The sequence below is a fragment of the Crotalus tigris genome, unplaced genomic scaffold (genome assembly GCF_016545835.1).
Source record: "Crotalus tigris isolate CLP2741 ecotype Arizona unplaced genomic scaffold, ASM1654583v1 scf7180000024379.1109085, whole genome shotgun sequence".
Classification (NCBI taxonomy): Eukaryota; Metazoa; Chordata; class Lepidosauria; order Squamata; family Viperidae; genus Crotalus; species Crotalus tigris.
In genome coordinates, this window is record NW_024100549.1 from 325,962 (window position 1) to 350,122 (window position 24,161).

At 43.7% G+C, this 24,161-nt stretch overlaps 1 protein-coding gene across 3 annotated transcripts in view; it reads left to right on the top strand.

The window, feature by feature from the left end:
* The window catches only part of CSNK1G2 (casein kinase 1 gamma 2), an 87,959-nt gene that overhangs the window by 7,089 nt on the left and 56,709 nt on the right, over positions 1-24,161 (top strand). The gene's annotated exons all lie outside the window — the stretch shown is intronic.

Sequence of the window (24,161 nt, forward strand, 5' to 3'; positions counted from 1 at the left end):
CTGCCATGGCGCTGCTGGGCTGTCTGGGCGATCTGCGGCGGGCCGTGGAGTTGGTGAGTGGTCCTGGGGGCAGGAGTGCGAGGGGTGGGGGGGGGGCAGAGCGGGGGCGGGGCAGGAGAGGAGTGGGGGCGGGACCAGTTGTTGAGCACTTGGTCTCTAAAAGGTTCTCCATCACTGGTCTAAATACTTTAAAAACACTGCGTCGGGTCACAGATTGTAAAGTTGAATCATGGAGATACCAGTGATTTGGTGATGGAGTTTGGGGTATCTGAATAAGAAGTTGAGGAAGGTTGTAGGTGGCTTACAGATGTTCCTCTAGCCCAGGGGTGTCAAACTCGCAACATCACATGATGTGTCGCGACATATCATGACTTTTTTTCCATTGCCGGCAATGGGGTGGGCACGGTTTCGGCATGACGCATCCGGCCTGCAGGCCGGCAGTTTGACACTCCTGCTCTAGCCCAGTGTTTCTCAACTGTGGCAACTTGAAGAGGTGTGGACTTCAACTCCCAGAATTCCCCAGTTACCATGGCTGGCTGAGGAATTCTGGGAGTTGAAGTCCACTCCTCTTAAAATTGCCAAGGTTGAGAAAAGTGCTCTGGCTTCTTGACCATACCTTAAGTAAAGAGCAGGCTGGTACATCGTATGGCCCATGGGCCCCATGCAACCTGTCAAGCAGCCTTGGGTGATCCAGTGGCAGTTTTTGAAAACTAATCTGCTGTCACCAAATGTTGCTACTGCCAGGAAAGTTATGCCATATACATTTTCACTCCAATATCTCCAGGCCTTTCAGACACTGCCAGTACTCTTCTATAAGTTGTGCAGACTGGTCTAGAGAGCAGAACTACTCCATACTTCAAATCGGTGTCTGTGTCTATCTACAGGTAGTCCTTGACTACAACAGTTCATTTAGGGACCGTTCGAAGTTACAATGGCCACTTGTCACTGAAGTCACTGAATAAAGTGACTTATGACCTTTTTTTTACGCTTAAGACTGTTGCAGACTCTCCATGGTTATGTGATCAAAATTCAGACACTTGGCAAGTGACTCATATTTATTACGGTCTTGGCGTCATGGGATCTTTTGCGACCTTCTAACAAGCAAAGTCAATGGGGAAGCCAAATTCAGTTAACGATCGCTTTACTGACTTACCGTGTTTCTCTGAAAATAAGACCTGCCCCCAAAATAAGCCCTAGCTTGATTTTTTGGGGGTGGGCCTAATATAAGCCTTACCCCCCAAAATAAGCCCTAGTTTTGGGGCGAGGGGCACAATTAAAAATCAAGCTAGGGTGGGGGTGGGGAGGGTTGGAGCTACCCCACGTGTCCCGCACCTGCTTATCGTTGCAGCCAGGCCTCCCATGCCCTGACACCTGCCTCGCTGGCCCATTTCTTCTTCAGCTTGCTTGCTGCTGCTCTCTCTTGCGCGTGTCACCCCTGATCTCCATTTCGCCGTCAGGGGCCTTCAGGAAATGCCTCTGCAGCTGAGAATGGAGCTCTGGATTGATGTGCACGACGCCTCCAATCCACAGCTTGGTTCTTGGCTGCAGAGGCCTTTCCTGAAGGCCCCTGATGGTGAAATGGAGGCTGGGAGGCATCACGCGCGTCAATCTGGAGCTCCATTCTCAGCTGCAGAGGCATTTCCTGAAGGCCCCGGATGGCGAAATGGAGGCCGAGGGCAACATGTGTGAGCAGCGGTGAGTGGCCCCAGAAGAAGTGGGCTGGATGGGTGGGGCTGTCAGTGCCACAGCGGCGAGGTGAGACTGTGGAAAAGAACCCCCATCAAATAAGACTTGGTGCTTCTTTTGGAGGCAAAAAATAATAAGACCGGGTCTTATTTTGGGGGAAACACGGTAACAGTGCAGTGATTCACTTAACAACTGTGGCAGGAAAGGTGGTAAAGTAGGGCAAAACTCATTTAACTTCCATTTAGCAACAGAAATTTTGGGCTCAATTGTGGTCATAAGTCAGGGACTACATCCTATATTTGAGGTAGATTGCCAAAAGAATGGGTATCTCTAAGAAAGGGCCTGTTGAGAATCCACCCTTCCTTTCTAATTTACATAGATTGGGAGCTGAAAGGTGGATCTTCTCCAAGGTAAACGACCCCCCACCCCCCCCCCGCAACTCTCTGCCCTAGAATTAATTTGGCCTTACTGCCCCTTGCATTATGCAAAGAAAATCAAATTGGCATTGTTCCAATGTGCTTTTAGCTCTAATTAACTGTGGGTGCCATCACAGGGAATTTCAATTGTGTTTGTGGTTTCCTTCTTTGCATTTTATTGCAATTTCTATCTTTTTGCTTTCCTGTTAATTTCTATTTTTTCTACTCATTGTCTTGAGTCCAACAGATTTGGGGTGGGGTTGTAAATTCAGGTGATTGATTGATTGATTGCCTGTGAACATTGGAGTCAATGTTGCTCATGCCGCCAAAAGGGAGTGATAAAGGATGTACTGGATAGTACAAAATCAAACAGTTAAATTGATCAGGGTGTTTCACTGTCCCTACAGGGAAAGGTTAGATAATCTATGCACCCAGAGCACTAAAGTTGAGTTCAGAACTCCTGTTTCTTTCATTTGCAGCCTGGGGAGAAAGAATATAAATTTGTCCAATTATGCATGTGGTCTTCAAGAGCCATTATCTTAATCCTAACTATTAATATTCATTAGTATGATTTTATCTGTTATCAGATTAATTTTTTGGTTAGCTGAGTGCCCTCTGGCTAGAAGGGCAAGATATAAATCAGATAATACCAAGTAAATGAAAACCTATAAAAAATTTCTTCTGGGCAAGTTGAGAAAATTCACTTGTTACACTTTTATTTCCTTTCAGGCTTTAAATACAGAAAAGCAACACAACAACCCCACCTGTGATACCCTTCCTAAAATACAGGTAGTCCTTGATTACTGAACGCCTTGGTACAATGCTAGTAAGAGAACAGAGGTTTGACCGATCCTCACATTTAAGACAGTTGCAGCATTCCGTGGTCACATGATTGCCATACAGTTGCTTCACAACTGGTGCACATTCACAACTGGTTTCTGAGAAGCTGAATTAATGGAGCAGAAGTAAAATCACAAATTGTGGTCACGTGGTGTCTTGCTTAATGACGGTGGTGGTTCACTTAATGCAGGGGTGTCAAATTTGCAACATCATGTGACGTGTTGCGATGTATCACAACTTTTTTGCCATTGCCGGCAATGGGGTGGGTGCGGTTTCGCTATGATGCATCAGGCCCTGACTTAATGACCAAGTAGGAAGTGATATCCTACACTTGCTGCAGTAATGTTATTTTCCACTTAACAACCGAGTGGCTGGTCCCAATTGCAGTCACTGAGGACTACCTGTAGTAATATTGTGCTTGAAAACTAAGATAAACAGATGATTATCAGAAAGATGTTTTCTATAGTGATAGTTGTCTTCCAGGTTTTTTCTCACAGGAGATTTGCTAGCTCTATCCTAGCTCTTTTGGGGCTGCTGGATAGAGTCTGTCTTACTCTAATTTTTCATAAGCCTTAATACTAGATCAGTACAGGTAAGTCCTTGACTTATAAACCATCGTTCAGTGATTATTTGAAGTTACAACAGCATTGAAAGTGACTTACGACTGTTTTCCACAATTACCGGTATGTCCATTGCAGCATCCCTGGGGTCATGTGATCAAAATTCAGACAATATATGGCAGTTGGCATGTATTTATGACAGTTGCACTACCCTGAGGTCATGTGGTCACCATTTCTAACCTTCCCAGCCGGCTTCTGACAAGCAAAGTCAGTGTGGAAGCCAGATTCACTTAACGACTGCATGTTTCACTTAAGAATCATTAAGTGATTTGCTCAAAGCTGTAGTAAAGTATTCAAGATGGACAGTATTTAATATTTATTTGTTATGTATATGTAGGGGTGTGGGTCTATACATATGTTGTATATAGTATGTTTAGGTGTATGTCATGTATGTTTCACTTTTGAGAGCGGGCAACTAAATTTCATTTTTGATGTGTGCCATTATGCCCACAGTAAAAAAAAAAGACAATAAAGGTCGGTCGGTCGGTCTGTCTACCTATCTACCTATCTACCTACCTACCTACCTACCTACCTACCTACCTACCTACCTACCTACCTACCTACCTACCTACCTACCTACCTACCTATCTATCTATCTATCTATCTATCTATCTATCTATCTATCTATCTATCTATCATCTTAACAACTGCTTTGCTTAGCAACATAAATTTTGGACTCCTAAGTCCAAGCCTACCTATACATTTATTTCATCTTGTTTGTTCTGATTTTCAGGATTGTCCTATTGTTTGATTTCTCATTCTCCTGGGCATTTTACACTGCAATAGGATAGGGCTCATGGTGGAAACACAATATTCGAAGCAACAGACAAGCAAATTGCTCTGCTTTGGAGCAGGGAGCAAAGTAAATGGACCTAAACCTAGCACTGCTGTTTCTTCCAAGAGCAGGGAAGAAGAGATGGCCCCTTTTTCAGAGAAATTGGCAGCACAGTTTGGCAAAACAGATGGCAAACCAGGGCTTCTGTCTCTGTTCTGCCAGCCTGGAATAGCAAAACGAACAACATACGGAGTTTTTTGGCTGGTGTGCTGGTAGCAATAGGCCAAGGATCTCCTGGGGGATAAAGCTCCTTTCCATCTTGATGGTTGCCTGCACTTCCTTGGAAAGGCCCTGTCTGTTCCTTCTGTTTCAGCTGCACCTGTGTATTTCAGTGCTATATCTGTTTGTATCTGCTGCATGCTGCTGCTGATCAGAACAGCCTAATGGGAACAGCCTGTGTGAGTGAGTGTTCCTGGTAAATTCCATGCCTGCCTCCACCCACCAGTTTCAATGCAGAGTCTAATGGCATTGGCTAATAAATACAGACCAAATGTTGGCAGCATGGAAAGGTTTTGGTCATTATTTCAAGGAATGATTTTTCCAGCATGGGGGAATGACTTTCATAGAGCTCCAAGTGATTCTGTAGTGAAGTGTGCTGCTGTCTTGCTTTTTTCAAGGTTATTTTTCCCCCCCAGGGAGAGTTTTGTTTTTTTTAGATGTTGTGTGGCTATGGGGCAGGCCTTAACACGGGTACAGTAAACACAAGGCCATCCTTGAAACCATATTAAAGGTGTGACTCGGGGACCTAGCAGTTGGATTTGGACTAAACATTACACTCCCAATATTTTTGTAAGTGATTTATCAAGGATACTTTTCTGCCCATCTGGCTTACAGGTTAAAAAAAAAGGATATTCCTAAAAGGATAGGCTCTTGGGACTGTGACTGGATTCACACTACCAGTATCATGATTGATTGAATAAGGCACAGTTAGCTGGGTTCACCCTGGTGAGCCAGAGAGCCATAGTGGTGCAATGAATATTGCAAGCTAATTCTGCCACCTGCCAGCAGTTGTATTATGACCGGCTCAAGGTTCACTCAGCCTTCCATCCTTCTGAGGTCAGTAAAATGAGGACTCAGATTGTTGGATGCAATATACTGACTCTGTAAACCACTTAGAGAGGGCTGTAAAGCAGAGGTCCCCAACCTTTTGGGCACCCGGGGCCACTGGTTCCGTGGAGAGAGTGTGGTTTTGTGTGCTGCCTGCATCCCGTGGGTTGGGCTTTGCTTGTTTGTGCGGACCGGTTGCTAGCATGCTGCAGCCCAGTACTGGTCCACAGACCGGGGGTTGAGAATCCCTGCTGTAAAGCACTATGAAGTGGTATGTAAGTCTAAGGCTGTTGCTATTGCAATTCAAAGATTTACAAAACCTTAAGGGGGTGGTTTGATTTGGCTTAGTGTTTTGTGAAAACAGTTGTTGTGACGTATGAATCATGATTTGTGATTGGGCATGATGTGTGAACCCATCACGTTATGGCTTTGTGCAGTATATGACCCCAGCATATGGGTATGTTTAGGTCCTCAATCCTCAGGATACAAAATGTCTGCTATTATAAAGCTCTCTTCCTGAGATCTACAGGTAGTCCTTGACTTAAGAACCATTTGTTTGGCGATCATTCAAGTGGCATTGAAAAAAGTGACTTACAACCAGTCCTCACATTTACAACTGCTATAGCATCCCGACAGTCATGTGATCAGTACAATTCCAGTATATGGCAACTATAACAGTGGTTCTCAACCTGAGGGTCGGGACCCCATTTGGGGTCGAACGACCATTTCACAGTCGCCAAACAACGCAGTCCGCCATTTTTTCCCCCCTTTTCCTTAGCTGTGGTACTCCCTTTTATTCTATTGGCTTTTGAAAGCCAATAGAATAGACTCTCTTGAATAGAGTCTAATTCTATTGCTTTCAAAAGCCAATAGGAATTGTCCAGGCTGTCTCTGCCCTGCTGAGCCCGCCAAAAGTCCCATTCTGCAAACGGTGCTGCACCAGTTGAGTAGTCCTCGACTTATGACCGGTGGGGGGGGGTCGCGGCATTAAAAAGGTTGAGAACCACTGAACTACAAAGTATTTATGATGGTTGCAATGTCTGCAGTGCAACCCCATCAGCACTAAAAATGGTATAGTCCTTAGAACCAGTAGGCCCCGATCCCAAAGGCTCTCAATCTTGCCAGGGTTCTCTGAAATCTATTCATCCCCATCCAGACCCCAAAGCCTCCAAGCACTGGGTTAAGACATCCATGACATCACTTAATTTGCCAGAAGCAGCAGTGTTTATTTTGGCTTAATGCAGATATGTAAACCAGTAGTTCAATGATATATCAGCCCATCCTTTTTTTTTTTTGCTCAAAATAGATAAACTTCCTCTACCCAAAAGACCTGGTTAGACTATCACCAGCTGCTCTGAAGCTGTCATAGCAAGCAATAGCACACAGGTTATTACTAGTCCCTTAGCGACCGTTTGAACTTTCAACAGACCCGAAAAAGGGAACTTAAGACCCAGATCTGAAGTTCTGGCTGTCGCCCCCCTTCCTGCTGTAATATGACCACACTTGGGGCCCTTGGCGTCATGGCTGCATTAACATCTGTTTGCAGTGCCCTGCGGTCACATGATGATGCTTTATGGTGGTCTTCTGGTTTTTGGCAAAACTGCATCATAGAGCAGGGGTCCACAACCTCTGGTCCACAACCTAGTGCTGGGCTGCAACACGCTCGGAACCGGGCCATGGAAGTGGTGGGAGAGTGCGCGCACAGGTGCAAAGTGATAGCGCCATGCATCTCCTTTCCCTACCTCACCCCACCATCGCCTTCACCGATCCACTGAGCTGGAAAGATTGGAGACCTCTGCCATAGGGAACAACATGTTTGCTTAATGACCATGCTGTTTGTTTTATGACCACTCTGTTTGCTTAATGCTGCAAATAAAGTTGCAAAGTCACATGGCCAACCTGTTTTATGACTGTTACAACTTGTGACCGCTATGGGCGGGCTTGATTACGATTGTAACTCAAGGACTCTCTGTGTGGTGTCATGGCAAAGAAAGAGTCGTTCTCCTAGAAAGAACCACTCCTGCTAGAGTCCAGGTGGGGAGATAAGCTGAATAGAGCTCTACCAACTCTTGGTTTGCTGGTGAGTAGCCCTTAATTTTGGTTATTGTTGCCTTGGTAAAGTGGTTAGTGTCACCCCTAATGGCTGATGTTGGTCATTTCATGACATGCAACAGTTGAATGAGGTAGGAGTTGTAGCAATTAACTCAATGATGAAGCCATTTGCCTCCTCGCCTTGTCTGCTCTCAAGCATATAGACCAGTGGTACCCAACCTAAGGTACGCGGCCTGGGATTGGGCCGTGGGCTCTTGGCAAGCGGGCCGTGGAAAAGGCTGGCCATTGCGTGCATGCATGAGTGCGCATTCTCCCCCACTTGCACCAGTGCCCGTGACCCTGTTTGTGCATGCGCACAGGCACGAATGGGAATGCTAGCGCAGGGTGGGTGTCCGCAGCCCATTTGCGCATGCACCACTAACCTGGGCTGTTTGCACGGCCCGTTTGTGCATGCGCAAATGGGCCACTAGCCGCTGTGGGGGTGCACGGCTGTTTGCACTTGCACATGGCACCAGCGCATTGCACGTGCGCAAACAGGGCTGCTAGTGCTGCGCCAGTGTGCCTGGCCTTGTGCGCGTGCACGCACACACACCAATTTTGAAGCTGCTCTCCTTCCCTCTGGTCCTCGAGCCGGGAAAGGTTGGAGACCTCTGATAGAGACCCATCTTGTTTACTTCTTTATTAGATTTATATGCCACTAAGTTGATGCTGGCCTACAAAAATGTCGATGAAAACTTCTGTAGTAGCAGCAAAAACATCCATGCTAAAAAAATAAAATGTCTGATAAGAGATGTTTGCAACAACACGCATGAAAACATCCACCATAGGAATAAACACATCAACATGCAACTTAAGAATGTCATGCAACCTTTGTGGGCAGGAGTGTTAATGATTGCTCCTCTGTATAAGTAATTATTGTAATCCTGTTTTTTTGGAATGTTTGATTTCTAGTGCGCATAGTTATTTACATTATATGTTTTTTGTTTTAATTTTTGATTGTAAGTAGTACTTGACTTACCACTGTACAGGTAGTCCTCGACTCATAACAGTTCATTCAGTGATAGTTCAAAGTTACAACAGCACTGAAAAAAGTGACTTATGACCAGTGTTTTTTTTTTTCTAAAAAAAAAAAGGTGCCAGAACTCACACACTTCGTACAACCTGCCTTGCCTACCCTATAAGGTTCCACCCCAAAAAGGTGCCGGAACTTCGTTCTGGGCGTTCTGTGAGAAAAAAAGCCCTGCTTTTCACACTTAGGACTGTTGCAGCATCCTCATGCTCACGTTATCAAAATTCAGACACGTAGCAGCTGACTCATATTTATAACAGTTGCAGGATCATGTGATCACTTTTGCGACCTTCGGACAAGGAAAGTCAACGGGGAAGCCAGATTCACTTAAACATGTGACTAACTAAACAACTGCAGTGTTTCAATTAACAATTGGGGCAAGAAAGGTCGTAAAATGGGGCAAAACTCACTTAACAACTGAAATTTTGGAAAAGTGAATATGGTTAGAATGCGGTATTGCAGGCTAATTTTGCTGACTGCCAGCAGTTTGATTTTGACCGGCCCAAGATTGACTCAGCCTTCCATCTTTCCAAGGTCAGTAAAATAAGGACCCAGATTGTTGGGGGCAATAGGCTGACTCTGTAAACCGCTTAGAGCAATGGTGGCGAACCTGTGGCACTAGTGCCAGAGGCGGCACTCGGAGCCTTCTCTGCCGGCACGCACACTGTCACCCCAGCCCTGCCTCCCCCCATAGCCCCCTCCTCACCAGCAGCCCCCCCCCGAGAAGAGTCACCCCCGGGTGCGGCCCGTGCAGGGCGGGAGCAGGCGGGTGGAGCAGGGGCAGGCTGGTTTTTGGGCACTTGGTTTCTAAAAGGTTCACCATCACTGACTTAGGGGGTGCTATCAAGCACTGTGAAGCGATATATAAGTCTAAGTGCGATTGCTAGTGCTTATAACAGCTACAGCCATTATTAACATTAATAACAAACATCACAGATGACCAACAGCTGTCAAGCCCTCTGGACCAATTGCTTTATGGACTGTGCAGTCTGTCCACCATTAAAAGGAAGGCTATTTCATAAGGTTGGTGCCATTATGGAGAAATGTGATCTAATTTCAACTCTTGTGGAAATTTCTGCTTAACATGTGATGCAGATTTACTAAGTGGCATTAAAGATGGATGAAGAGATGCTTTGGAAGTGGTTGGAATTCCAGCTAATATTTTTCTTTTGGTATTATGTGTTTTAATGAAGGATAACAAGAATAGGAAGCTTTTATTCATGTCTCAAAATGCCATGCTTGATGTGAGCAGTGGTGTTTGTTATGCCTATCTGCTAATTTATGTACACCAGAGCAAAGATTGGTTAATTTTATGCATAGAAAATTTAAATGTGGCTATACATCATATATAAAGAGCTCTGTTGTGGCAGAGTTTTCTCACGGCCAATGTATTTAACCTCATTTGTATGAGTATTTTCCCTCAGTCCCAAAATTGGTTAGCTATCTTGTTTTCTAGATATATTGTGTTAATATTTTGGTCTTCCCAGAATGTTCTTTCTCTTTCTTAGAGATGCATGGCTTGGCATTAAAAAATATATATATTTAGATTTAGAGACACCTGGAGCTTGTTTTTTTGAAATAAAATAAAGCAGCATCTGCACAAATGCCTTTCCCCCACTTCCATGGATGTGCAGTGTAGAATTAGGCTCTGTAACCTAACTTTCAGATTTTTTTTTTAAAAAAATAAGAGAATGCTGTAGCACACGGCTTGGCGTCCTGGTGTGTGTGTGGGAGGGAGTGGGAAAGGAGATGGTCTCATGTGAGTGGCAGGGTTCACACGAGGGTTCACTGCTCCATTTGTGCGGGCGGCAGCTGTACGAACCCACCGGTTGTGCGAATGGAGCTTCAAGCACAAGTGCCCGCCACTTATGTGAGTGGAGCTGCGTGCGCTCTTGCCTGCCACTTGCGTGGCCTGGTTCTGATTGGGCCACAACCCAGTGGTGGACCCTGGGCTGGGGATCCCTGTTCTAGCAATTTTTTTGAAAAAGCATTTCATATCTTTTTCCAAAGCCTTCATGGCTACCCTACCAAATGCTAGTCTGAGATTTGTGTGTGTCCAATCTTTTGGCTTGCCTGCCTCATTGATTGAAGAGGAATTGTCTTGGGCGGCACATAAAATATATATTCCATATATATAAATCACATAATAACATTAAAATTTTATAATCTACTATGCATTACTAGCTGTTCAGGGCTGCATGTGACTCGCAGATTGGACATGCCTGTTGTGGATGGTTGATTCTAAAAGGCAGAAGATATCACTTTAATATCTTCTTTATCAGTGCTAAGACTGGTATTTGCATCTGTTATTATTACTTTGTCCTTATAGAGATATATATGTGTGTATACGTATGCAATCTTGCACACTCGTTGAATGTAAAACAATCTCTTACAGTTTTGCCATTTGAAAAAAAAACTGGAACAAAAAAAAAGACTGTTGAACTCCAATGTTACTTAATATTAAAACATCAGTCTATAACACAAAATAGTGTCTTGATTCTCACTTGTGGGATTTGTGTAAGCCACAGGATTGTTAGGAGAAATTGCTGGATGTAACTTTGTGAGAGTGGATGGGAGCAGAATATCATCTCTCCTAAAACTACGTAGTTCCTAAGACTACAAATAACCTGGATGTCTTTATCTTTTCTGGCCAAATTTATATGGCTGCCCAACTGGCAAAAATGCATCTCTGGGCAGCATACAATTATAAAACAAGTCACAATATCTCAGTGAGGACCTAAAAAAACCCAATTTAATTAAAAAAACAAACAAACCACTTGATCAGAGCAGAGCCACATATCTTGGGAGGATGAATAACATCCTGCTCTCGATGTCTAAAGGAATATAGAGGGCTTCAAAGTGAGGGAGAGAGAAAATTGCACAGGGCAGTGACTGTAATGGAAAAGGCACGGCTTCTAGGTCGTGACAGCTGTCATTGTTTCCTGAATAGACCTGGCTCGTGTGGGGCAGACAAATAAACCAATTATAGGCAGTCTCGCAAATAATCCTGTCCTAAGCCATGTAGGGCTTTATAGGTGCTAACAATCACCTTGAATTGTTTCCAGAAGCCTATTAGGATCCGGTGCAGCTCACAAAAGTAGCAGTGATCCATCAAGATGCAATCATAGCTACCTGCCCTGCTACATTCTGGATACGATATAGTCCTCCACTTATAACCGTTAGTTTAGCAACATTCAAATTTACAGCAGCACTGAAAAAAGGGACTAACAAACCAGTCCTTGCACTTAACAACCATTGCAGCAGCATCCTCAATCAAGTGGCCAAATCAAAATTTGGGCACATGATTACTGGCATTTATTTACAATGGTTACAGAGTCCCAGGGCCATGTGATCATCATTTATAACCTTCCCAGGTAGCTTCTGACAAGCAAAATCAATGGGGGAAGCCGGTTTTGCTCAACAAGGGCAGCGATTCTCCTAACAGCCTTGGGAAAAAGGGTCATAAAATTGGATGTGACTCACTTAACAACTGCCTTGTTTAGCAATAGAAATTGCGGTCGTTAACTTGTGAACTTCATGTAGTTGCAGCTTCTGGATGGTCTTCAGGGGCAGCCCCAGGTAGAGTGCATTGCCATAGTGCAGGGGTAGGCAACTTTGGCTCTTTTATGACTCATGGACTTCAACTCCCAGAATTTCTGAGCCAGCCATGCTGAGGGGAAAGGGAGAGTTTCTAAGCTGAGCCATGCTGGCTCAGGAATTCTGGGAGTTGAAATCCATGAGTCATAAAAGAGCCAAGGTTGCCTACCTCTGCCATAGTCCAACTGAAGGCTGATTTGAATGGCCCTGAGCAAGGACTTTATATGGCACCTCTTTTTGATTCCATTTGGAGAGTTAGAATGGGATGAAATACCAAAACTTGACAAAAGAGAGAGAGAGGGAGAGAGAGAGGGAGAGAGAGAGGGAGAGAGAGAGGGAGAGAGAGAGAGAGATTTTACTGAAGCGCATAATTTTGTCTGCCTTCACAGATCCACAAAATCCAGCTTTTCTTGACAGGGAGTAGACAGAAACCCTCTTGTCAGCTGCTTGCTCCGGAGATGTGGTTAATATGGATAAAATGCCTCATTCATTGCCCTCTTCCGCCTCTTGCCAAACTGTGGGCATCACATTTCTCCTGGGCCACGTGTCTTGCAGAAACAGCTGGAACAGATGAGGACCGTAATGGTGGAAGTCTCTATTGACCAGCCAAGTGCAGATGAATTCTCCTTCTGTTTTGCAGTCAGGAGATACTTCCAAGGGAATAGCAACAGGCCACCCAAAAAAAGAAAAAGAAAAACTTTAGACGTCTCTGCAGTCTCTGTGTGTGAATTAAGACGCTGGGTTCAGTTTCATGAAAAATTAAGCATGCATAATGACTTAGCAGGGCCACACCTGCCCTAGTGTGTTTGTGTGTATGTGTGTGTGTGTTGTGCCTTCTGACTTGACTTAGCAGGGCCACACCTGCCCGTGTGTGTGTGTGTGTGTGTGTGTGTGTGTGTGTGTGTGTGTGTGTGTGTTGTGCCTTCTGTCTTGAAGACAATGCAGAACCACAGAATAGAGTTACTTCCTTAGGGAACTTTGTCAGTTGAAGTGACAGCTAAAACAGAGCAGATGCTCTGCCTGCAGAAAGTCCCAGTTTGATTCCTGCTATGTCTGTCTAATCTGGGGAATAAATGAAAAACTCAGGAGACATTCTGACCATCCAAGTGCAGCTAATATTTAGCTAGAGACGATTCAAAGGTCAGGACTGTTATAGGTTGACTTGGTAACATTTGTTAACTTCTAAGTTTCAACCCCTTTTGCAGGGGGAAATCCGAAGAAGTCAACCAGCATTGGGTTTTCCCTGATTGGTTGCAACGATCAGGTTAAAAATAGCTTCGGATTGTATTCATTTATTTATTTAATACACTCCAAGGCCACGTCCTGTGCAGCTCCATTGTGAAGCATTCAAGCTTTAAATGCATTGAAGCAATAAAGTTCTTGCAGCAGATTGATCCTTTTGTTATGAAAGTGGAGGGGTAAGCAGAAACAAAATAGAAACCATGCACTCCAAACAAGTTTATGAAAGTTGCTAGTCCATGAGAAAAGTCACCTTTATGCAAATAGGCCACCTGAATGGAATGCCACTTGCTGTTGAAAGAGTTTTCGTAGTAGTCTTCAGAAATGAGAAAAGTGGAGATTTATAGAACCCTGTTTAAAAGATTCTTGAGGGAAATACGAAACACAGAAAGATTTCCACTAGCAAATGCTTTCCACAAGAGCATTCTAGGAGAGCTTTGGTTGCGTTGTCAAAGTGCATGTGCGTTTTCATTGTCTGAAATGGGGAAAACACACACGGACCATAGAAACATAGAAAATGGATGACAGAAAAAGACCCAGTGGTCCATCAAATCTGCATTTTGAGGGCTTTGTTTTCTTTTTAATTTATTATCTCTTATTTATTTATATTGTATTTGTTTATTTAAACATTTGTTGGGCCAATAGACATGTGATCACCCCAGGCATATTTAAACTCTCAGGCCATGCTGTAAAACTAGGGGTTGGAGGTAGGACAAAAACAAGATGTCATTTCATTTTAAATTAATTAAATATAAGTTGTGAATGTTCCAACACTGGAAGTTTTTAAGAAGAGACTGGACAACCATTTGACTGAAATGGTATAGATTTCCTGCCTGAGCAGGGGGGTTGGACTAGAAGACCTCCAAGGTCCCTTCCAACTCTATTATTATTATTATTATTATTATTATTATTATTATTATCATCATCATCATCATCACCACCACCACCACCACCACCACCACCACCACCACCACCACCATCAGCTATATTGAATAATTTCCTTGTCTTTTCACATCACACATCAAAACTGACTAACTTTTGGAGCGTTGAAGTCCCCGATTATCTCTGCTTCCCTGGACTGGAATTTTGCTTGCACTTTTTATGTGTGTTTTTTTTCTTTTTCAAATCCCTCTTCCGCATTTCATCTTTAAAAGCAGAGATATATTTTATTTCAATGACTGGCTCATGTGGGGAAGCATGTGTGCGCTTATTATTTTTAGAACTTTCCTGCTTTTCAATCCCCATGCCATCTCTTGAAAAAAAATGTCTCTTTTTTTCCATTGTGACATTTCTAGTTCCCTTTGGTATATTGCCTGGGGTGGATGTGTTTTTTCCACCTCAGGCATGGCTTGTCCTGAAATGAGAAGCCTAAGAATTAATGGAGGGTGGGTAGCAGAACTTTCTTATTTAAATATCAGGAAAACAGAGGGAGCATTCATACATTTCTTTCTCAACCCCCTCCCTATGGCTGTCATGAGCCAGGAGAGCATATAAGTCTTGTCCTGATGAACCACTTAGGTGTGTTTCTTTTAGGGAGGCAGGGAAGGGAGAAGGAAAGAGAGGGCAAATAAATAAAATAAAAATCACAAGCAAGACAAGCTACTACAGCAGTGACTTCTGTCTGATTTAAAACACAAAGAGATTTTCAGCTCTGAAGGTCTTGCTTTTGTGGTGTGCCAGTGTTGCCAGCATATGTGCTTCCCTTTGTTGGATGTTTCTAGATTTGGGGAGTTGGGAAAGAGAGGGGTGAAAAGTGATATGCTGCAGTTTTGTTAGAACTCTAGCTTTTCATAATGGGGCTTTAACAAATATTGGGACGGTAAGCTTGGTTAAAGCATAAACAGCCCTCGAGGCAGGAAATGGGTCACATCCATGTACAGCGATTTGAGTTTGGACGGGAAAAAGCTCAATTATGCTAAATGTGATGCAGGTTTTTTGTGGAGGAGGGGCACCATCTTGGATTATTTTTCTCTACAGGCCCAAGAGTGTACAAGTAGTCCTCGACTTACAACAGTTTGTTTAGTGACCATTCAAAGTTAACAGCAGCACTGAAAAAAGTGACTTATGACCGTTTTTTACACTTATGACCGTTGCAGCATCCTCATAGTCACGTGATCAAAAGATATTTCCTTGCCTAAACTGAGAAACAGAACTGAGCATGGGTGGGCAAAAATGCAGCGGGAAGGAGAGCCACTTGCAACTTTCTGCCAGTTTGACCACGGCTGGCCACCCTCTGGCAGCTAGTGGTGTGATTAGTTTACTTGACCTCAAGGTCGCTAGGGTGTGACCCACCTATTTGCTCTCTAGAGACCAAAAGAGGAGCCAGTCTACCCAGTCACTAGTAGGCTAGGACAGGACAGTCTATTGAATCTTTGGGCAACGGCATAGCAGCATTGAAGCAACCACAAATTTGCCAAATTTCAAATTTCCTCCTGGAGTCCTGGGCTCTGGATTTTGAATGCATTCTGTAAATTGTTCCATTTGAGATATGTTGGTTCAAAAATTGTTGCCCTATGATGCCTTGTCTTGCTCAGTTAAAGGTTACAGACCTTTAAGGTTTTAATAGTATATATAGATACAATCTTAGCTATGTACTTATTACCTTTTTTGAAGACAAGAAGCAATGGATGGAAACTAATCAAGGAGAGAACCGACCTAGAACCAAGGAGAAATTTCCTAATGGTGTTAAAATTAACCAGTGGAACAGCTTGCCTTCAGAAGTTGTGGGTGCTTCTTCATTGGAGGCTTTTAAGAAGAGACTGGACAACCATTTGTCTGAAATAATATAGAGTCTTCTGCTTGAGCAGAGATTGGACTAGAAGACCTCCAAGGTCCCTTCCACCTCTGTTATTCTGTATTTCTCTAACCCCACACTTTCCTTTTCTATCTATAATATTTGTGTTTTATCATTTCAGTCCACTGAACTGAAGTGGACTAACAAATTTATAACAGAGAGCTTAGTTAGCCTGAATTCTTTCAGTGAGCTTTATACATTGACTGAAATTTTGAATGCAAGATCTAGGGCTATGCTCCAATCTTATATATCGTGTTATCTGTGAACAAGCTCTGCTGAAATTAAGTGCACATTTTTGGATAGTTATAAATAGGGATGCTCAAAGTTGGAAAGGTATAAGAAAGAACAAGCTGATCATTTAAAAGGATAAGAGCACTGCTCCCATGAATCTAAAAAAACTTTCTATATCTAGATGAATAACTGATCCCTTGAGCCCACTATAATCTGAAATGTTAGCAGTAATCTCCATTTTTTCCCCATAAGATCCCTTCTGTATGTAAAGCAGATGTCTTTCTGCTCTTACTGTCCAACACGGGTAAAATAAGATTCTAGTCAACACGATTCTGAATAAAGAGTTTACAATACTAGAGTTTAAAAGATAGGCAGGGACTCTCTTACAAATATTGCAGCCAGATCTCTGACTTAATCTATTTTAATATTGTTTACGTTGCTTGCAGCATTTAGAGGAAAATATCTCACCAATCAAATTCAGTTCGGACCAAAGTAAAAGATTATTCTTGCAGGGTAGGATGCAGAAATCAGAACTGTCCACCTCCAACTGTTCTGTTTAATTCCTCTTCACTTTTTCCACCAAAGGCCAAATGACATTCTCATTCTCAACATTAATCAGTGGAACAGCTTGCATCCAGAAGTTGTGGGTGCTCCAACACTGGAGCTTTTTTAAGAAGAGACTGGACAACCATTTGTCTGAAATGTTATAGAGCAGTGATGGCGAACCTTTTAGAGACCAAGTGCCCCAAAACCGGCCTGCCCTCTGGCCCGCCCCCATTCTGCCCCCCCCCGTTCCACCCGCCCGCAGGGCCACTCACCACAGATCGTCCAGGCAGCTTTGCAGCGCCATGGCGGCCACACCCTCCACCTGCACCCTGCAGCATCATCTGCACGTGATGAGGTGCGAGGGCGGAGTCTTGCCCCTGCTGCCCAGCTGCCATGTGTTTGGCTGCACTGCTCCGTGTGGGCCGCGCCTGAGGGAGCCTCTCCGGGCGGGCTGCTGGTGGGGTTACGGGGAGAGGCAGGCCTGGGGCAATGGCACGTGTGCCCACAGAGAGGGCTCCAAGTGCCGCCTGTGGCACCCGTGCCATAGGTTCACCACCACTGTTATAGAGTCTTCTGCTTGAGCAGGGGTTGTACTAGAAGACCTCCAAGGTCCCTTCCAACTCTGTTATATCTGTTATTTAAGATGTCTGCTCTTCCTTAAAGCCGTCCAAAGTGTGGCATATATATTTAATAAATAAAGTTCTGCTCCTTAAGTTCTTTTAAGGTGTTTGACTTTTTGCCATCTGGATTTCTTCAGGTAGGATATTTATTAATCAAATTCACATAGACTTTATTTATAATTTATAATCCCCTCTCTCTCTTGAAGAGACTTTGGTTATTTAAGAATGAGCACCCATAAGCCTTATTTTTTCAGGAGGAATCCGGAGACGTGTTCTTTATAGCATATGAGCTGTGGTCAGATTCATTACTGGCTAGGTCTGAAGAGGCTTCCGGTTTTCTTTGCTTGAAAAGCATCTGCCTTCCGACTGAGTAGTGCTCCCATATGGCCATGAATTGCAGAGAGTAAGTCCTATAAATCAGCGGTTCTCAACCTGTGGGTCGCGACCCCATTTGGGGTCGAACGACCATTTCACGGGGGTTGTCAAACAACGCGACCCGCCATTTTTTTTTCAGGGGGCGGCGCATGGGGTGCCGCCGCGCATGCGCGCCGCGCAGGGAGCGCCGCCGTGCCTGCGTTCCACATGGGTGCATGGGGGCGCCGCGCAAGCGCGCTGTGCAGGGGTGGCACATGGCGCCGCGCATGCACGCTGCGCAGGGCGGCACATGGGGGCACCGCGCATGCGCGCCGCCTGCTTAATACCGGGGGCGCCGTATAAAAAGGTTGAGAACCACTGCTATAAATGGATTTTGTAAATACAATACAGGATAAAAGAGTATTGACGCCTTTAAATGTTGCTGTTTGAGAAGACTCCTGAGAATAGCATGGATATTTAAGAAAACAAACAAATGGATGATGGAAAAATCAACCCACTCAAAGCACAAATGACCAGGCACAGATTATCCTACTATGGACACCTTAACCAAGCAATAATTCTATGAAGTAGGATCCAGTACCGGGAAGGGTTGAAGGAAAGAAAAGAAGAGGAAAATCAGCTGCAAGATTCGGCTTCAGCAACAGTGGGGCATCATTGGAAGACCTGAAGAACCACATTCAGAAGACAGTCCTGGAGAAAATCCACCTACAGGTAGTCCTCGGCTTATAACCATTTGTTTAATGACTGTTCGAAGTTACAATGGCACGAATAATGTGACTTACAATCATTTTTCACACTTGGGACTATTACAGTTGTCCCCCATGGTTACGTGATCAAAATTCAGATGTTTGACAACTGGCTCATGTTTATGATGGGGCCATGTGATCATGTGATCACTATGGGTGACCTACTGGCAAGCAAAGTCAATAGGGAAGCCAGATTCACTTAACAACCGTGTTATTAACTTAAGAAACTGCAATGATTCCCTTAACAACTGTGGCAGGAAAAGTTGCATAATGGGGCAAAACTCTCTTAACAACTGTCTCGCTTAGCAACGGAAATTTTGGGCTTAGTTGTGGTTGTAAGTCAAGGACTATATGTGCTTGCTAAGAGTCCACACCAATCTGATGGGACGTAATCAAATCTTGTAAGAGCCAATATTTCCTGATGTTTTCTCCACCCTGGTGCCATTCATAAGTTTTGGGCTGTAGTTCCCATGGCTGTGCTGCCCATATGGTTCTTCATCTTATGAGAAAAAGAAGAAAAAACACGCTCCGCAATAGGCCTTTTATAAGCCTTGATCAGGTTACTCCCTGATTTTCTAAACTCAAAAATACCTCAAGTGCCTTTAACATTTTTTTCTTAGAATCGATCCAGTCCTCTGAATTTTTGAGTTTGTATTGAGCCAGGAAGTTTGCCTTTTTTAAAATTACTGTACTTACCTTTTTATTTTTCTTCCTTCATATTTCTTTTATGCTTTTTGGTTGTAAGCCAACTGAATGAATTATGCTGGTCTTTGCAAACCACTCTAGCAACCTGGACTGAACTGATGAGTTGGCTAAAAAAAATTCTTTGGATACTAATTCCTTTAGTCTATAATGAGTCTGCAATAACAAATATTATCTTATGCTTGCTACCTGGACCTCATTAGCTTGAGATCACAACAGATTGAATGTGGCTTTCCACATGCAAATATGTGCTTAATCTGCAAGTTACAGTCTCTCCCTTGAAACTGGAAATTTGGGTACCCACAATACACTGGACTAGACTAAAATTGTATTAGCATATTGAAGAAATCCAATAAGCCATCGACTTAACCGCCTGGTGAGGTCATCCAACGATGTGGTGTGAGTTATCAGTGTGCTGATATCTAGCTTTATGTCTCCACCCTAGACTGCCTGAGTGATGCCATGGAGGTTCTGTCTCACTGCCCAGAGGCTGTGGGAGCATGGACAGGACACAACAGACTTCATTCAGTTCAAGCAACACTGAGTGGCTGTGGGTTTTTGGATCTCCTAGTTCCAGGATTCCTAAAGGAAAACAACTCTTGAGTTTGTGGAATGACAGATACTGAAACTGAAGCTCAAATACTTTGGCCACCTAATGAGAAGAGAGGACTCACTGGAAAAGATTCTGAAGTTGGGAAAGATTGAAGGCAAGCGGAGAAGGAAATGGCAGAGGATGAGATAGTTAGATAGTATCGTTGTCAAAATTAACATGAATTTGAGCAAACTCCGGGAGACGAATTTGAGCAAACTCCGGGAGATGGTGAAGGACAGGGCCCCCCGGTGCTATGGTCCAGGGCTTTGTGAAGAGTTGGACATGACTTAGCGACTGAAGTTCCAGGATCTTCCATCTTTGGTTCTGAATGGGGGTGGAAACGAATGAATGATTGAACGAATGAATGAATGAATATTGTGTGAATTACAGGTAGTCCTCAAATTGCAACCGTTCATTTAGTGACTGTTTGAATTTACAATGACACTGGATAAAAGTGACTTATAACTGGTCCTTGCACTTACGACCGTCTCAGCATTCCTAAGGTCATGTGATCAAAATTTGGGTGCTTGGCAACCAATAAGTACTTATGACAGTTGCAGTGTCTGGGGTCACCTGATTGCCATTTGTGGTTTTCCCGACTGGCATCTTGACAAAGATAATAGGTGAAGCGGATTTGCTTTGTCAGGCATGAACAATGGGAGGCACATGGGAAGTGTTCAATTAGCTACTTTATTGCTAATGCCTATTTCACAGGAACCTTCCCAGACTGCCAGCTTGTATCTGGGACAGACTAGATAAGGTTCAGTGGCATTCAAGGGGTCGACTGTTGCCCTTTTACGCCTGTGTAATGATTCCAGACTAATTCCCTACTTGGCTCTTCCCTCTGGCTCAACCAACCTTTCCAACATTCCCAGGGAGCTTCCAACAAACAAAGTCAGCGGGAGGAATCCACATTCACTTAATGACTGAATGAATCCATGATTCACTTAACAACTGCATTAATTCACTTAACCATGGCAAAAAGGTCATAAAATCGGGCATGACTCACTTAACAACTACCTTGCTTAGCAGTGGAAATTCTAATCCTAATTGGGGTTGTAAGTCGAGGACTACCTGTAGACTATTATGTTAAATCATGATATAGGGTTGTTGTTTTTTTAACTCTGGTATAGCATATTTTACAAAAACAGCAATTGTGTTTGGTTAATCTAAACTGTGTTTAGTGTTTTGTGGGAAGACTGCTAAGGGAGTGCTGGTGCAAAGCCCTCTTGCATTTAAATTACAAGACAGAAAAGTTGAATTTCCTTCAGATGGGGTCTACAGTAGAATGTGGCAGTCTTGGATGCATCTGTCTGTGGAGATTCTCAGTCATCCAGGTCATGGTTGCCCCAAGGGTGCTTTTTCAAAAGGCAACTGGACTTTGTTTTTCCTTGAAGATGTTTCGCTTCCCATCCAAGAAGCTTCTTCAGCTCTGACTAAATGATGGAGGATGGAAGGATCCATCATTCAGTCAGAACTGAAGAAGCTTCTTGGATGAGAAGCAAAATGTCTTCAAGGAAAAGAAAAGTCCAGTTGCCTTTTGAAAAAGCACCTGTGGAATATAGGATGCATCCTCTTTAAAATTCGAGCCAATTCATTCTTTTTCCACCATTTTGGTTTCCAGTCTTGCCTTCCCCCTCTTCATCCTTGCATTAGAACAGAGTTCTCCAACCTTTGCAGGCTCGCGGCCCAGAGGGGAGAGCACCTTCCAAATTACTGTGTGTGTGCGTGCGCATGTGGATGCCCGCAAATGGGGCCACGCCCACTGGTGCGTACTAGCAGCCACGTTCACGCATGTATGCGCTGGTGCCACACACATACACAAACGGCCACGCACCCCCACGGCAGCTAGTGCCTATTTGCGCATGTGCAAATGGGCCGCACACACATCCCGCGCTAGTGGCCCATTTGCACATGCAAAAACTGGTCATGTAGCCCCCACGCTAGCGTTCCCTTCATGCTCACGTGCATGCGCAAACAGGGCCATGGGCGCTAGCACGATTGGGTTGAATGCACGCCCATGGGTGCGTTCCCTGGCCAGCCATTTCTGCGCCCCGCTGCCAAGAACCCATGGCACGGTGTCAGGCTGTGGCCCATAGGTTGGGGACCCCTGCATTAGAATACACATTCTGGACATTCTTTGCATCCAATTATCTTCTGGCTGCTTTAGAATCCCCTCTGTATATTTCTATAAGTCTTGGCCTTTTCTGGAACTGGCTGATTCTTTCTCCGTTTCTCTGAGCACTGAAAGTAAAGGGAGTAAAAATGTTTAAAGTTGCTTGATTTTGTTTAAAATGCTCCATGGAATCTAGTTCCCTTGTCTCGGACAAGGCTATTGCTGCGATAAACTGTATACAATTGGTGGGCCAATTTCCTTTGAGTTGAAGCTTCTCTGCTATGGCTGGTCTTTTCCGGTTCCCACAACTTCTGATCTTCTCCAGTTGCCCAAAGCAGCGTTCAAGAGCCACTGCTTACTCTCATGTCTTGGCATGCAAAGGGTTTACATTTCATAGAGAGGAAGTCATATATGGGGTGTGGGTGGTGCATGAAAAGCAGAAAACTCAGAAAATAACCAGAGCAGGAGAGCAACAGAGATGGAGCAGGAAGCAGAACTGGCCAAGAATAAGTCTGATGGAGGAGAGGCTAACAGAAAGCCAGGTAGGTTCCTTACAAACGGATGCAGAAAGTGAACACAGAGATAAACAGGCAACAGTAGGACTTTGAATGGAAGAAGAACGTTAAACAAACTTTGATCATTATATTTAGAGCTGATGATATTAGATGTTTTGCTGTTGGTACGTTACTCCAATCTTGATGGTTAAAGTGAATCATTTTCCTTCCCAAAATGTTGGAAATGAAATGAATTGGTTGAAATCTTCTTTCGCAAATGATGGCAATATTGTGAAGCCAAACAATACTGGAAAATGTTTCGTCATAGAATGGAACAGATTTTGAAGGTTATAATTCCATAGCAACCTGAGAAATTCTTATTAAATTTCATACAGTATATCCCTTCAAAATGCATCAAACTAGCATGCTCTATATTAATAGCTGCAAGTATTTTATGGGGAAAAAGTGGAAAAGACCTTGAAGTCTTTGGAAGAAAGGCTAATTAAATGATGGAACTGTTCTTTTCATGTTTACCATAACTTCCTACGTAAAAAGTAATTGATGTAGAATTTAATTTTAATTGGAAATCATTTTTGGGTTATGTTATATGTGGATTGTGCCAGATAAAATAGTTGGGTTTCTTATCTACAGAATAATATTTTCATCTGATCTATAACTTTTATCTGTTCTGTAACTATTTTGATCAACATATAGTTCCTTGACTTATGATGACAATTGAGCCCAAAATTTCTGTTGCTAAGCAAGGCAGTTAAAGTGAATTTTGCCCCATTTTGTGACTTTTTTTGCCACACTGCAGTTGTTAAGTGAATCATATAGTCATTAAGCAAATCTGACTTCTCCCATTCAGAATCTTGGCTGGTCAGAAGCCAGCTGGGATGGCTATAAGTGATCACATGACCCTGGGACAGTGCAACTATTTTAAATACAGGCCAGTTACCATGTGCCCGTATTTTGGTCATTTGACCATAGTCAGGGGTAGGCAACCTTGGCTCTTTTATGACTCATGGACTTCAACTCCTAGAATTCCTGAGCCAGCCATGCTGAGGGAAAAGGGAAAGGTTTCCAAGCTGAACCATGCTGGCTCAGGAATTCTGGGAGTTGAAGTCCACGAGTCATAAAAGAGCCAAGGGTTGCTTACCTCTGACCATGGGGATGCTGCAATAGTTGTAAATGTGAAAAGGAGTTGTAAGTCACTTTTTTCAGTGCTGTTGTAACTTTGAATGGTCATTAAATGAGCTGTTGTAAGTCAAGGACTACCTGTATTGTCATATAACCTCTTCCTTGAGGCAATTCTGTGGATAACAATGGTGGAAGATCTTACTAGTCTAGATATGTAAACCAGGGGTGTCCAACCTTGGAGAGACTCTTAAGACTTGTGGACTTCCAACTCCCAGAATTCCGCAGCCAGCAGAATGTGGAATTCTGGGACTTGAAGGCCACAGGTCTTAAAGTTGCCAAGGCCGGATACCTCTGGTATAAACAGTCTGACTTTAGTGGTGGGCTTTTTCTTCGATTCTACAAAA